This window comes from Rattus norvegicus, chromosome 15 (assembly GCF_021556685.1).
Source record: "Rattus norvegicus strain SHRSP/BbbUtx chromosome 15, alternate assembly SHRSP_T2T, whole genome shotgun sequence".
Classification (NCBI taxonomy): domain Eukaryota; kingdom Metazoa; phylum Chordata; class Mammalia; order Rodentia; family Muridae; genus Rattus; species Rattus norvegicus.
The window spans coordinates 57,559,569-57,572,353 of NC_141548.1; the positions used below are offsets into that span (position 1 = coordinate 57,559,569).

Consider the following 12,785-nt stretch of genomic DNA (forward strand, 5'->3'; position numbering starts at 1 on the left):
TCATCACCTTTAAATGTGTATTCCCCAAACTGTATCAATAAATGTTTCTTAACAGTCACTATAAAAACAATAAATACATTTTACTGAAAAAAAAAAAATTGAGCATCACTTCCTTGTAGGAGACAAATGCAAGGTAGCATGTCCTGCCTCTCTCCCCCTGGCTTGTGACATATATAGGCCTTAGTAAAGGTAAGAGCTGTCTTCCCCTATTGGGAACTCCCTTAATGTTTTATCTACATGAGGTCTGAATTCATGGGAAGAAAAGAATACCAAGTTTTATTCTTTCCAGCAAGATGGTGATGATGGTCATGATGATGATGATAATGATTAGTGTCTTAGTTAAGGTTTTACTTCTGTGAACAGACACCATGACCAAGGCAAGTCTTATAAGGACAACATATATTTGGGGCTGTCTTACAGGTTCAGAGGTTCAGTCCATCACCATCAAGGTGGGAGCATGGCAGCGTCCAGGCAGACATGGTACAGCAGGAGCTGAGAGATCCAATCTTCATCTGAAGGCTGCTAGCAGAATACTCACTTCCAGGCAGCTAGGGTTAGGGTCTTAAGCCACAGTGACATGCCTACTCCATCAAGGCCACGCCTACTCCAATGGAGCCACGCCTACTCCAAAAGGCCACACCTCCAAATAGTGCCACTCACTGGATCAAACACATACAAACCATCACATTTAGGGCTTTTATTTTATTTTATTTATTTTATTTTCTTGAGAAAGGATCACACTTACCCTAAACCAGCCTTGAACTTTCTCTGTTGCTGAGACTGGCTCTGAATTTTTGATCCTCTTGCCTCAGCCTCCTGAATTCTGGAATTATAGGTATATAAAACCACATCATGCTCAGGTAAGATTACTCTCTGTCTACTGAAGAACTAGTCCCAATCTCAACCCCCATCCCTGCAGTGATATTCTGGGTCCATGTGCTCAAAGAAGACAGGCAACAGCAAAGAAGACCACCATGGTCTACTTTTTGTCAGTGACAAACTTAGGCATTGATACCTTGACCTAGTCCTTACCAAACGGTACCTCTTTTGGGGGCCACTTATGGGATAACTATTTATTGCTAATTGAAAACAAGAAGATGCCCAGAAGAATACATTTCTCTCCTTATTTGCCATCTATGCAGTCCTAGGTGGTACCTGCTGCAGCCTCCGGAGCCCGTGAGTCAGGGATGCTGTTGTCCGCACACATAGGATGCTGAGCTGCTGAGCTAGACACAGGGACGCACTGTTCTTGGTGGTGTGGGGCACCACTGGAGAAAATGTCGAATTGCTGTCTCTTGGAGTTCCAAATACACAAAGTTGTAAGTTGGTTAGTACTAAAACAGCTTCAGGTACATCTTTGGCTTGTAGACAAAGAATATTCTCATAGAGACCGCCTCATGGGATTCCCCAGTTTTAGAATTCTTGAATTAGACCCCAACATCAGAAAAGGGTCAGGCACACCAACTGTCCAAGCATTGGTTCAGTTGCTGGCCAGAAAGGAAATGGTTAAACAAGGGTGTGGTGACGTATGCCTGGAATCATGGGGTCATGAGTGTGAACACAGCCTAGACAGTAAACACTTGTCCCCAAAAACAGCAATAACAAAGAAGACAACCAGTGAGAGTCTGGAGACCAGTCAGAGCACTTGTCTAGATGTAAAACCTCCTGGGTTCAAAATAAAGCAAAATAATGTAAGACTGTAATAATGTAAATGTAAGACTTATGATGTCATTATAATGTAGTGGACTCCTAAGTTCAGATTGTGAAATGGGCATAGTATACATCACCTACTGAATACTAGAGTTTACACGTCACCTACTGAATACTAGAGTTGAGTACAGTACACTGTAAAGCATCACTCATCTTTCCTTGTGAGAACACAACTCTCTGAGACCTGTGTCTTGCTGTCACCACCTAGCTGCTTGAGATACTAGTCTATTTCATACCAGTATTCTGGAAAAAGCAGTAAGAACTTATAAACCAAAGTATGATTTCTAGTGAAAAATAAGAAAAATAAGGTCCAGGGTTGAACTATTGTAAGTTGGGAGCCATTGGAAAGATCGACTTTAAAGGGTAATTGTGGTAAAAACCAGATTAAACATAAGTGACAACAAGAAAGGAAACCACACACCAACTTCCCCTGTGAGCATAGACACAAAAATATTCAACAAAATACTTGCAATATACATTTAGAAGGTCAAACCTGATGACCAAGATAGTCTCATCAAACAACTCAAGGTTGGCTCAACATACATAAATCACCTATAATACAACTGTAATACAACAGACAGATTTAAGGATAGAAATGGCATGATCATTTCCATAGATGGAAAAGTTACTTGATAGTTAAACATCTTTTCACAATGAAAAAGAAGAAACTAGGAACACATGTATGACAGACTTAGAGCAACTAAGGGTACTAAGGGTAAGAGTGCTCCTCCGAGACCTGAGATAAGGGCTCTCACTCTCCACTCAGTATAGTGCTTCAATCTTAGCTAGAGCAATAAGACAAGAGAAAGAAATAAAGGAGATCCAATTAGGAAGGGAGGGGGTCAGAGTACCCTTATTTGCAAATGACATGATTCTGTACCTAAAAGACGCCGAAAACGCCACAAGAAAACTCTTATACCTGATAAATACTTTCAGCAAAGTATCAGAATACAAAACAACACAGCAAAATTGGTTACCAGGGAAACTAGCTATTCACACACATGGGAATGAAATTAGAACCACATCTCTCACCCTGAACAAAAATCAATTTACAATGCTTCAAAGACCTTAAGAAAACCTTGAAACACCAAAACCACAGGAGGAAGACACAGAGAAAGCACTTCAGGGTACATGCATAATTCCAGGCAAAAACTGAAATTAAAAGGCTTTTGAGTAGGAAGTAAACCAATCACAAGAGTAAAGAGATGGCTCACATAATGAGGAAAATTCTTTTAAAATTATGCTTCAGATGAGGAGGGTAATATTTACAATACACAAAGAATTAACCCCCTCCAAGCCAAAACCTTCAAATCTGTTAATCAATAAGTGGACTAATGGATAGGATAGTCCTCAAAAGTAGAAATATAAATGGCCAATAAATATTTGAGAGTGTTTAACATCTTTAGCCATCAGGGAAATGCAAATTGAAACTAAGTTGGAATGTCATCTCATCCCAGTCAAAAGGACTAACTTCAGAACATGAGTGAGAACAAATGCTGCCACTGATGTGGAGAAAGGTGAGCTCTCATCTAGAAGATGAGAAGGTAGTAGTGAAGGTAAACTTACGCAGCCAGTATGGAAATCAGCGCAGAGGTTTTTCAAAAGACTAAAAATAGGACTACCATCCGACCCGGTGATACCACTCCTGGGCAGAGGCCCAAAGGACTCTAAGTCCTAGCACAAAGATGCTGGCACATCCGTGTGTGTTATTGCACTGTTTACAACAGATGAGAAGTGGAACCAGCTTTGATATTCCCCCAACTGATGAACAGATAAAGAAACTGTGGTCCAAGGGAAACTGAAATTATGACATTTGAAGGAAAACGGATAGAAGTGGAAAATCCCTATGTTAAGTAAAATAACTCAGACTCAGAAAGACAAATGTCATATATTGTCTCATATGCAGATCTTACATTTTAAAGTATACATACACACACTCCTCTCTCTCTCTCTCTCTCTCTCTCTCTCTGAAAATAATGAGACTAGAAAGGGTGGCATGAGAGGAGAGGTAGAGATCTTACTCTTACGGTGGAGGACAAAACAGACAGTGGGGAATACGTGAAAGCAGGGGGTGGGCATCCGATTGTGGGCACAAGGAACAGGAGAGGAGCAGCATGGGGAGGAGGACCAAAAAGAACCAAGCATGTATGAAAATGCTGTAACAAAGCACACTGCTTTTTGTGCCAACTTAAAACTTGCTAAACAAACAAACAAACTTAAAATATATATCCCAGAAGTTTTAACTGCCACGTTAGAAGCCAACAAACTGAAATTCAGGGGCTAATTTATTTTCTTTTTCAGTATGATGGTTATGAGTTTTTAGAAAAGGGTTTCTTATTCTCTTCCCAGAGTGAATCAGAAGGGTACCTTAACAAAATCAGGAAACTAGGGAAACTCCTGCAGCACATTCAGTGAGGAGACCCAGGAGAAGAGGTAAGGCACACTCAGACACAGAGAAAACAGAGACTCCCTGTGGCTCTTCACAGATACACACACACACACACACACACACAGACAGAGACAGAGAGAGACACAGAGAGACAAAGAGATACAGAGAGTCAGAGAGAATGCATGAGTTATTGGATTGTATAATGGTGACATCTAGAGAGTCTTAACCCTATGTGGTCAATGAGAAAGCTACAGATGGGGGTGGGGCAAGAGAGGATGTCTGAAATTTGTAGGTCAAGTCAGCAGACTGGAAACCGAGGCAGTACTTCCTTGTTATACAGAGGTGGAATTCCTTTTCTCTGGGAAGACTGCTTGTTTGCTTGTGGATATATATGTACATATATTTTGCTTTTATGTATTGTACATGACAACAGCATGTATGAAATACAATCACCACAATGTCTGGTCTGGTGTAAAAGCAAACAAATGAACTCTACAACATATGAAATTAGGTTTCACACTCCCCTTCCAACACAAAGCTCACATCAATCAGCAAAGGCCCAGCCCACATCCTGACCTTCTGGCCAGTCTTCCAAGCATCCCATGTTAAAGCACAAAGGCTTTTGAGGAAAGATATGTGGATGAATAAAGACCAATCCAGGCAAAAGCAAATGGCTAATAAAGTAAGGTGAATATCCTCACGGAGATCGGAGAAAATCTATCAGTCATGAAACTAGAAGGCAGCCACTGGCACAAAATGATCTGAGAGGGAAAAGGAGCTCTTGGGAATTACACATTGGGTATTAGACATATGATAACAGGAATGGCACCTCAGGTAAACAAAGGAGAGACTCCCATGAAAAGACAGAAGCTATAGATGGAAATCAGATCCTTCTCCCATAAGAACTGGTTTAGGAAGGCCACTATCTGAAGAAGATTCCCTCTCACAAGGTATGGAGGAACAGACTGGAATCCCAGCATCCTGGCTCCTGGCTTGCTCAGATAAGTTCAGTGCCAGCCTAGGGTACAAAACAAGAACCTAAGGAGAAGAAGGGAGGGAAGGAGGGACGGAGGGAGGGAAAGGATGGGGAGGGAGGAGAGAGAGGGGAGGAGAGAGGGAGGGAGAGAAAGAATGGGGAGAGAGGAGAGAGAGAGAGAGAGAGAGAGAGAGAGAGAGAGAGAGAGAGAGAGAGAGAGAGAGAGAAAGGGGAGATGGGAGTGAAGGGAGAAGGGAGAGAGTGATTTCCGGAGAGAGAGCAGAGAAAATGGAGGACATAGAGGAGGGAAAATTATCAAAACTAAGAGGCTTTAAACATCATGCATTTCCCAATTCAAAAGATTTAAAAAAGTTCCAAACCCAGAAGATATGTATCAGAACCACGTCATTTCATCATTTAAGAAACTGAAGATAAAATAGAAATGTTTTGAGTGGGCAGGGAGGGTAGATTGTTTGCCTCTCGGTACCTGCCACAGGTGGGCTCAGGACCTGCACGGATGCCTAAATTCCCTACAGAAATGACAGTGCTTGCAGTCATGTATACATCCTCGCTCACATACTTTAATTTCTAAATGCATAGACTACCCAATACGGTGTGAGGTAAATAGGTTCTACACTATTATGTATTATTTAAGAAGTAAAGACACATAATTTTCTCCATTTTTTTTTCTTTTTGGATAGTGGTGAGTGGAATGAGATGGAGTCAGTTTACATAGCCTTAACTGTCCCAGAACTCACTATGTAGACCAGGCTGCTCTCAGAATCATAGAGATTCGCCTGCCTCCCTCTCCCCAGTGCTGGGATTAAAGCCATGTACCACCACACACAGCTTTTCTGAATATTTTCTATCAAAGAATGATTGACTTTACAGACATAAAACCTGGAGTGTGGAGGGTGACTGTGTCTATAAATAATCAAGAATTGATTGGCTTCCTCATCAGTAGAGGACAACAATGTCTTCTGAGAAAAACACTTTCACCTAGAATTCAAATCTCAATCAAGCCTACTAAATTTAAGGGTAGAATATGGCCTTTTCACAAATGAAGTTCACCCCAAACCTTTCCCCATGCCTCTTTCCTCAGAAGAAGGAGTAATGAAAAAAAGAGGAGGGTGGGACATCCAGTGATTGACAGATGCAGGGTACAAAAGACCCGAAATACTCAGCAGGATGCTATAGGGGATTCTAGGCTATACCTGCATTAGACCGAAACTGCTGGTGCAAACTGCAACAGATTCTGGACAGGAGGCCTCAAGGTATAGGAATCTCATCAGACTCATAGAAAGACTAAACTTAGTGTGGTGGTTTAAATAAGAATGGCCCCTGTTCACTCACAGATTTGAATGCTTAGTCACTGGGGAGTGGCACTATTTGAAAGGATTAAGAGGCGTGGCCTTGCTTGGAGGAAGTGTGTCAACTGGGGGTAAGCTTTGAGGTTTCAAAAGTCCACACCAAGTCCAGTCTGTCTGTCTCTGTCTGTTTTTGTCTCTCTCTGTCTGTCTGTCTCTGTCTGTCTGTCTGTCTGTCTCTGTCTCTGCCTGCCTGCAAGTCAGGATGTAACTCTCAACAGCCGTTGTTGTGCCTGCTGCCATGCTTTCCCCCACCCCCACCCCATGATGATAATGGACCAAGCTTTTGAAATTGTAAGCAAGCCCCAAGTTAGATATTTTTCTTTATAAGCATTACTGTGGCCCTGGTGTCTCTTCATAAGTAATAGAACACCAAGACACATAATAAGAGATGTGTTATCTCTTGGGCATGGGTTGGGGATATAAAACTGAAGCCAATGTTTATAAAAGCAAGAAAATAATTAAATCCAAGAAAAGTAAAAGGCTATTCAAGAAAGGGAAAAGTGATAGTATTGATTAGTATGCCTGGCTCAGAAATGGATATTTACTGCCAGGATAATACAAATATTATTTAACAGAATTAATATTTATGTGAAAGATGCTGCTTGGGGTGAGAATAGAAAATGAAACCTAAATCATCATCGTTGGTTATGGAAGTTGATAATGTTCTGGTTTGTTTTCTGTTGCTACAACAAAACAGTGGCTGAAAGCAATTTGTAGAGGAGGGGGTTTATCTCAAGTTATAATGCATTTTCAGGGACGCATGGTGGGAGATCCAGGAAGGAACTAAAGCGAGACCATGGAGGAATGCTTTCTATTGGTTTGCTCTCCATGGCTTGCTCAGTTGGCTTTCTTATACAACCCAGGACCATACGTCCCAGGGGTGGATGGCATCCATCATGAATCAGGAAAATAACCTATGCATTTCCTACAGGCACATCTGATGGATGCATTTTCTCAGCTGATGTCCCTCTTCCCAGATGACCTGTCAGGTTGACAAAAACAAAACAAAACAAAAAAACATAAGCAGCACAGATCATGTACACTTGATTGTAAAATCAAGAAATCAAGACTTGGAGATGGTGATAATAATGATAATTTAAAAGGTAGAAATGTTTGCCTTTGAGCTAAAAAAAAAGTAGAGATAGAGAAGACTAGGACTTACATAATCGACACCTCCCTCTATAAGTTTGCCCTTTTTTTTCCCATATTCAATTTCGACAAACCAAAAACAAGAAAAAACAAAAATAAATTCCAAAACTGGTAGGATAACCCCCAAACTCCTGACTAGGAACTCAGTTTATCAAGTCATACTGACTTTGTTCTAATATTAGCTTTGCAACTTATAAGCTGTAACATTGGACAGGTTGTTTTAGCTCTTCAAACTCTGAATAGGGAAATGTAGTTTGAATATAATTGGCCCATGGGAAGTGTCACTATTAGGAAGTCTGACCTTGTTGGTATAGGTGTGGCCTTCTTGGAGAAAGTGTGTAACTGTATGGATGGGTTTCGAGGTCTACTAGTGCTCAAACTCTGCCCAGTGTGGAACACAGCCTCTTCCCGGCTGCCTTCAGATCCAGATGTAGACCTCTCTGCTCTTCCAGCACATGTCTGCCTGGATGCTGCCATGTTTCCCACCATGATGATAATGGACTGAAGCCCTGAAACTATAAGCCAGCCCCAATAAAATGTTTTCTTTATAAGAGTTACCTTGGTTGTGGTGTCCCTTTACAGCAATGAAACCCTAAGACAGAAGTGATGATAATTTTCATAGTTATGGGTTGGCAGGCAGCCCTGCTTCTGAAGAATGAAGAAGAAACAAAACAAGGGAAGACTAAGCATGGCGCCTGACACACAGCATAGCTTCAGCTTTCACCAGAGTTCCTTTCGTTATCAGCCTGTTGATAAGGCTCTTGGCAATCTCTCTTCAATCTGTTCTGACCTCATATCTTATAATTCTACTAGACAAACTCCACGCTTGGTCCACGCAAGCCTGAAACTTTCTGAAATGTAACTGAGTCACTAGGATTGCTTGCTCAATGTTGGCTTTCTTACTGACAAAACTGTTTTGGTTGAAATAGCAATGAAAAGTGAAACAGGTTGTATTGAAATGACCAATACATGAAACTATTGGATTGAAGCTCAAGATATAGGTATCTACTTCTTCCACAGGTTTAAAGTTGATAGAGTCCAATTTTTATTCAACGCATGTCAATCTTATCATTGCCTGAATTTTCTGTGTGTGTAGTTTGAATGAGATATGGCTCCCATAGGCTCATATGTTTGAATACTTGGTCCGTACTTGGTGGAACTGTTTGGGAAGGATTAGAGGGTGTGGGGTTGGAGGAGGTGTGTCACTAGGGTTAGGCTTTGAGGTTTCAAAAGATGTGGGTCATGCCTAATCTCTGTCTGTCTGTCCATCTGTCTGTCTGTCGCCCTGTTGTCTTCTGTCTCTTCCTCCTTCTTGCCTCATGGCTATGTCTCAAGATATGAAGTCTCAGCTACTGCTTAGGCATCATGCCTGTGTGTCTGCTGCCATTCTTCCTGCCATGATAGTCATGGACTCTAACCCTCTAAAACTGTGAGCCCCAATAAACACTTTCTTCTATAAGTTGCCCTAGTCATGGTGTTTGTCACAGGCATAGAGAAGTAGATAGGACAGTTTGGTTCGGGTTTGAAATATCTTGTTGTTGCTTCTGGGACTTGAGCCTGATGCCTTCACATCTGAGCAAATGAGGGGAAGCAGGAAGGGTAGGATTCTTGAAAGGCAGATAGTGACGGAACTAAAATTCCAGCCAACAATTTTGCAACGTAGGCACAAACTACCCCTGCTGCCCTGCATAGTCCCATCTCATCCCCGATTGCCACTCTTGATGGACTGCAGAGCAATTTGTTTTGTAAACCAGAGAAATGACAGATCTGCCATACTCCCAAGAGTACTTGGGTAACACAAACTGGACTGGATGGGAGGGAAGGAGGAATAAGACTCAAAGTTATATGGGTAGAGAGGTGAGAGAGGAGAGAATGGCTGTGGGAGGAGTGTGTGTGTATGTGTGTGTGTGTGTGTGTGTGTGTGTGTGTGTGTGTGTGTGAATATAATCAAAATACATTCTATGAAATTCTCAAAGATAAAGTGATTTTTAAGTAAAATTAAATGTAAAGGTCACACTAATAAAGTTATGCTAATTTTCACACTTTATCGTCTTTAATTTCCCAGCCTTCTGTAGACGGACTCTTCGGCAAACGCACTCACTTGTTTGTTTTCTGTCTCACTCTTTAAAACGTTTGCTCTCGGCCAGGCCGTGGTGGCGCACATACTTGGGAGGTAGAGGCTGGCAGACCTGAGTTCAAGGCCTACATGATCTGTAGATGTAGTTCCAGGACAGCCAGAGTTACACACAGAGAGACCAGAAGAAAAAGAAATATTTTTTTTTGCTCTCTTGTGTAAGCAAGGACAAAGTAAGATAGGAATAGTGTTAATTATGCATCATTGTTTTAACAATCACAAGATTCCATAATTTTATGAATTTAATAGTTTGATTTTTTTTTCAGACTTAAGGAAGATTCAATTTTCTTCTGTCATACTCCCCGGGTTCTTGTGCAAATTAACAAGTGTGGCCTCATTCATTATCATTGCCAGCGGTGTTTGATGGGTTTTTGTTGATACTTTGCGCATCTTTTAGCCACTGTTGTAAGCTGTCTATTTATAAGTTTGAAAACTTTCCTCATAGGGTAAGTAATTGATGGAGAGTTGTACTATTTGAGCTGAACTGGGTTCTTTTTTAGATAACAATAAAATGAGAGATGAGAACATTTTAATTCAAAATAGAAAGATTGGCACCCCTCCAATGACAGGAAAGTCATTTGACCCCTGCCATGCCTGAGCAAGAGAGGCATAAACCTCTCGGGCATACTTTTGGCTTGTCTATTTTCCCTTGGCTTTAAGGATTGTTAAAGCAAAATCTATTTAAGTGGACAGTCTCTACAACTAATGCTTTGGTTTCGATTGCTAAGTCTCTCTCCTGTGTTCTCCTTACCATTGCTTTGGACTCACCTTCAGTAAAGCCAAGAGTGCAGCTCATTCTCTACTTAAATACTTTCTTATAAACTATATTAACCCACAACAGTCCTTTATTTTTAGCTGCTTTCTTGTTTTATCATTCTTTTTGTTAATTTAAACCAATTTGACTTCCCGATCTCACGGTAAAAAAGTCTTGGATAGTAGACAAGGACATGTTGCTAGCGAAATGTTGCCAACTACAGGTTGGGACTGTTCTTTAAAATAAGAAGGGTCAAATCCAAACACAACCAATAGACCTAGTTCCCAGGCCCCCCTGGTACTCATTGGAGAGCTGCGATTAAAAATAAAAGCATTTCTGGTCTTCTCTCCATGGCTTGGTGTTTGTCCTCACCTCCTCTCCTTGCTTTGTCAGGACCAAGAAACCTTTGACAAAGAAAAGAAAGCAAACCATTCCAATATACAATGAAAACGGATGAAAAACACAAGGTCTAGCTGACCATGATGGTATAAGCCAGTAATCCAGCACCGAAGAGACTGAGAAGAATCTGGAGTTTAAGGCGAGCCTGGGCTATATAGTGTGCCTCTATTGAAAAACAAACAAACAAACAAACAAACAAACAAACAAACAAACGTCAGAATTCCAGTAAGTGGATGAGAGCCAAAGTGGCTCTAGAAGGGCCTGCATGAAAAGCACCCATATTTATACCACATTAAGATCATTATCACCTTACCATGTAATGCTGAAAATGCCTCCTCTGGACAGTTGGATGTGCTGAACTGGGAATCTGATTTTTCTTATCTATCATCTGAAATCTTAGGTTGGTTGGTTCAGTAAAAAATACATGAAAACCTTAAAGGACAAAAATAATACTGGGTATGAGTCTTTAGAGTTCAAAAACTCTGCCTGATGTTAGCATGTCTTGTGGGTTCGGTACCCAGAGATTTCAAGCATGGCGGCCACCAACCTTCAAAACAGAGTTTGGTGATACATTGAAAAGCTGCACAGCTCTCACATGGCAATCTCAGTAATGAGCACTATCTGTACTTTACTAATACTAGGCTCTTACATCCTATGCAGTGTGGGAAACTAGAAAAATGGATAAATAAATATCAAAAGGCATCAGAACAAGATGCACCTTCTGCCATAACTCGTCTGTGGACTTCTAGCCAGGGGGAGATAAACAGACCTGGGTGGAGACAACCCCCTCATCAGTTCACCTCGAGTGTCTGGGTGGTACAGACCAGTCTCGAACTGGACCAGTCACTCAGCATCAGTGGCAAGCCTTGTTCATAATGGCGTCACTGCTTTCAATGCAAAACGTGGTAAGAGATGATGACTACCCCTCCACTCGCTTATCAAGCCTTTCATGTGGACATCCCAGGACAGCAGTGGAAGGACGTGAGGGACATAAACTGTTTCCTTTCCGGAGGTGCCCAGGGAACCCCATTCATTACAGCAGTCCATAACAGACCACTAGGTTTAACATTGACCTACTTTATTTTTCTTTTTCTATGTTTTTCTTCTTATCCAACTACTGCTTTTAGTAGTTTAGTGAGCTGTTTTAACCAAAATCTCAAAAAAAAAAAAAAAAAAAAGATTTGTGGCTTATCATTCCTCCTTTTCAGCTTTCTAACTCCAAACTCAGCATCCCTGAAGGTGAACGGGGAAGTGTGTTTCTCAGCTTTCAGGAAGGGAGAGATGAACAGGGAAGAATGAATACAGACAGTAAAAGTGGGAGGGACAATAAAAAGCTCACTCCCTGACAAGCTCAGTTTGTCTGCCTTCCTTGGATCTGAGTGTGCGCTCCGGAGCCCTACAGGAAGGCCTGTTACCTGAAGGAGGTAAACGGAAATTGTATTCCACCTTAAAAATGCTAGAAAATAAACGGATAAATTCCATGGAGGTACAACATTATATAAAGGGTAAAGCACAAAATGAAAATGTTTTACTTTCAGTTGATTTGCTCAGACAAAAAAAATTCTATTAAATTTATATTAAATATTTTGTCAAAAAATTTTGTCAAAAAATTCACTCATAATAAAATTATAATCTATTTTGTTTCTAAGTCACATCATAGGAAGATTAAAGAATGGTAATTTAGGGCAATATAAAATATAACTACTTTATCATTAAAGCCCACACGTGAGTGGACATGAAAGAATTAAATGGAACCTCAGTGATGTAGCTGCTGGACAATACTACTTCATTAACAGAGGCCAAAGAGTACAACGACTGGCGGTATACACACACTAACCATAAACATACTTTTCCATGACTAATAAAGCTAGTTCTTAAGGCAGCACTCATCTTTTCTTCCAAGT

The 12,785-nt window shown here is 40.9% G+C and overlaps 1 long non-coding RNA gene across 1 annotated transcript; it reads right to left on the minus strand.

Moving 5' to 3' along the window:
* Window positions 1-249: 249 nt before the first annotated feature.
* LOC148001055 (uncharacterized) lies at window positions 250-11,313 on the minus strand. Its single transcript, XR_015638972.1, has 4 exons — window positions 11,195-11,313; window positions 1,156-1,294; window positions 746-823; window positions 250-659 (listed from the first exon to the last, which is right to left on the minus strand). It is a non-coding gene; the product is annotated as an uncharacterized LOC148001055 (long non-coding RNA).
* Between the last annotated feature and the right edge of the window lie 1,472 nt (window positions 11,314-12,785).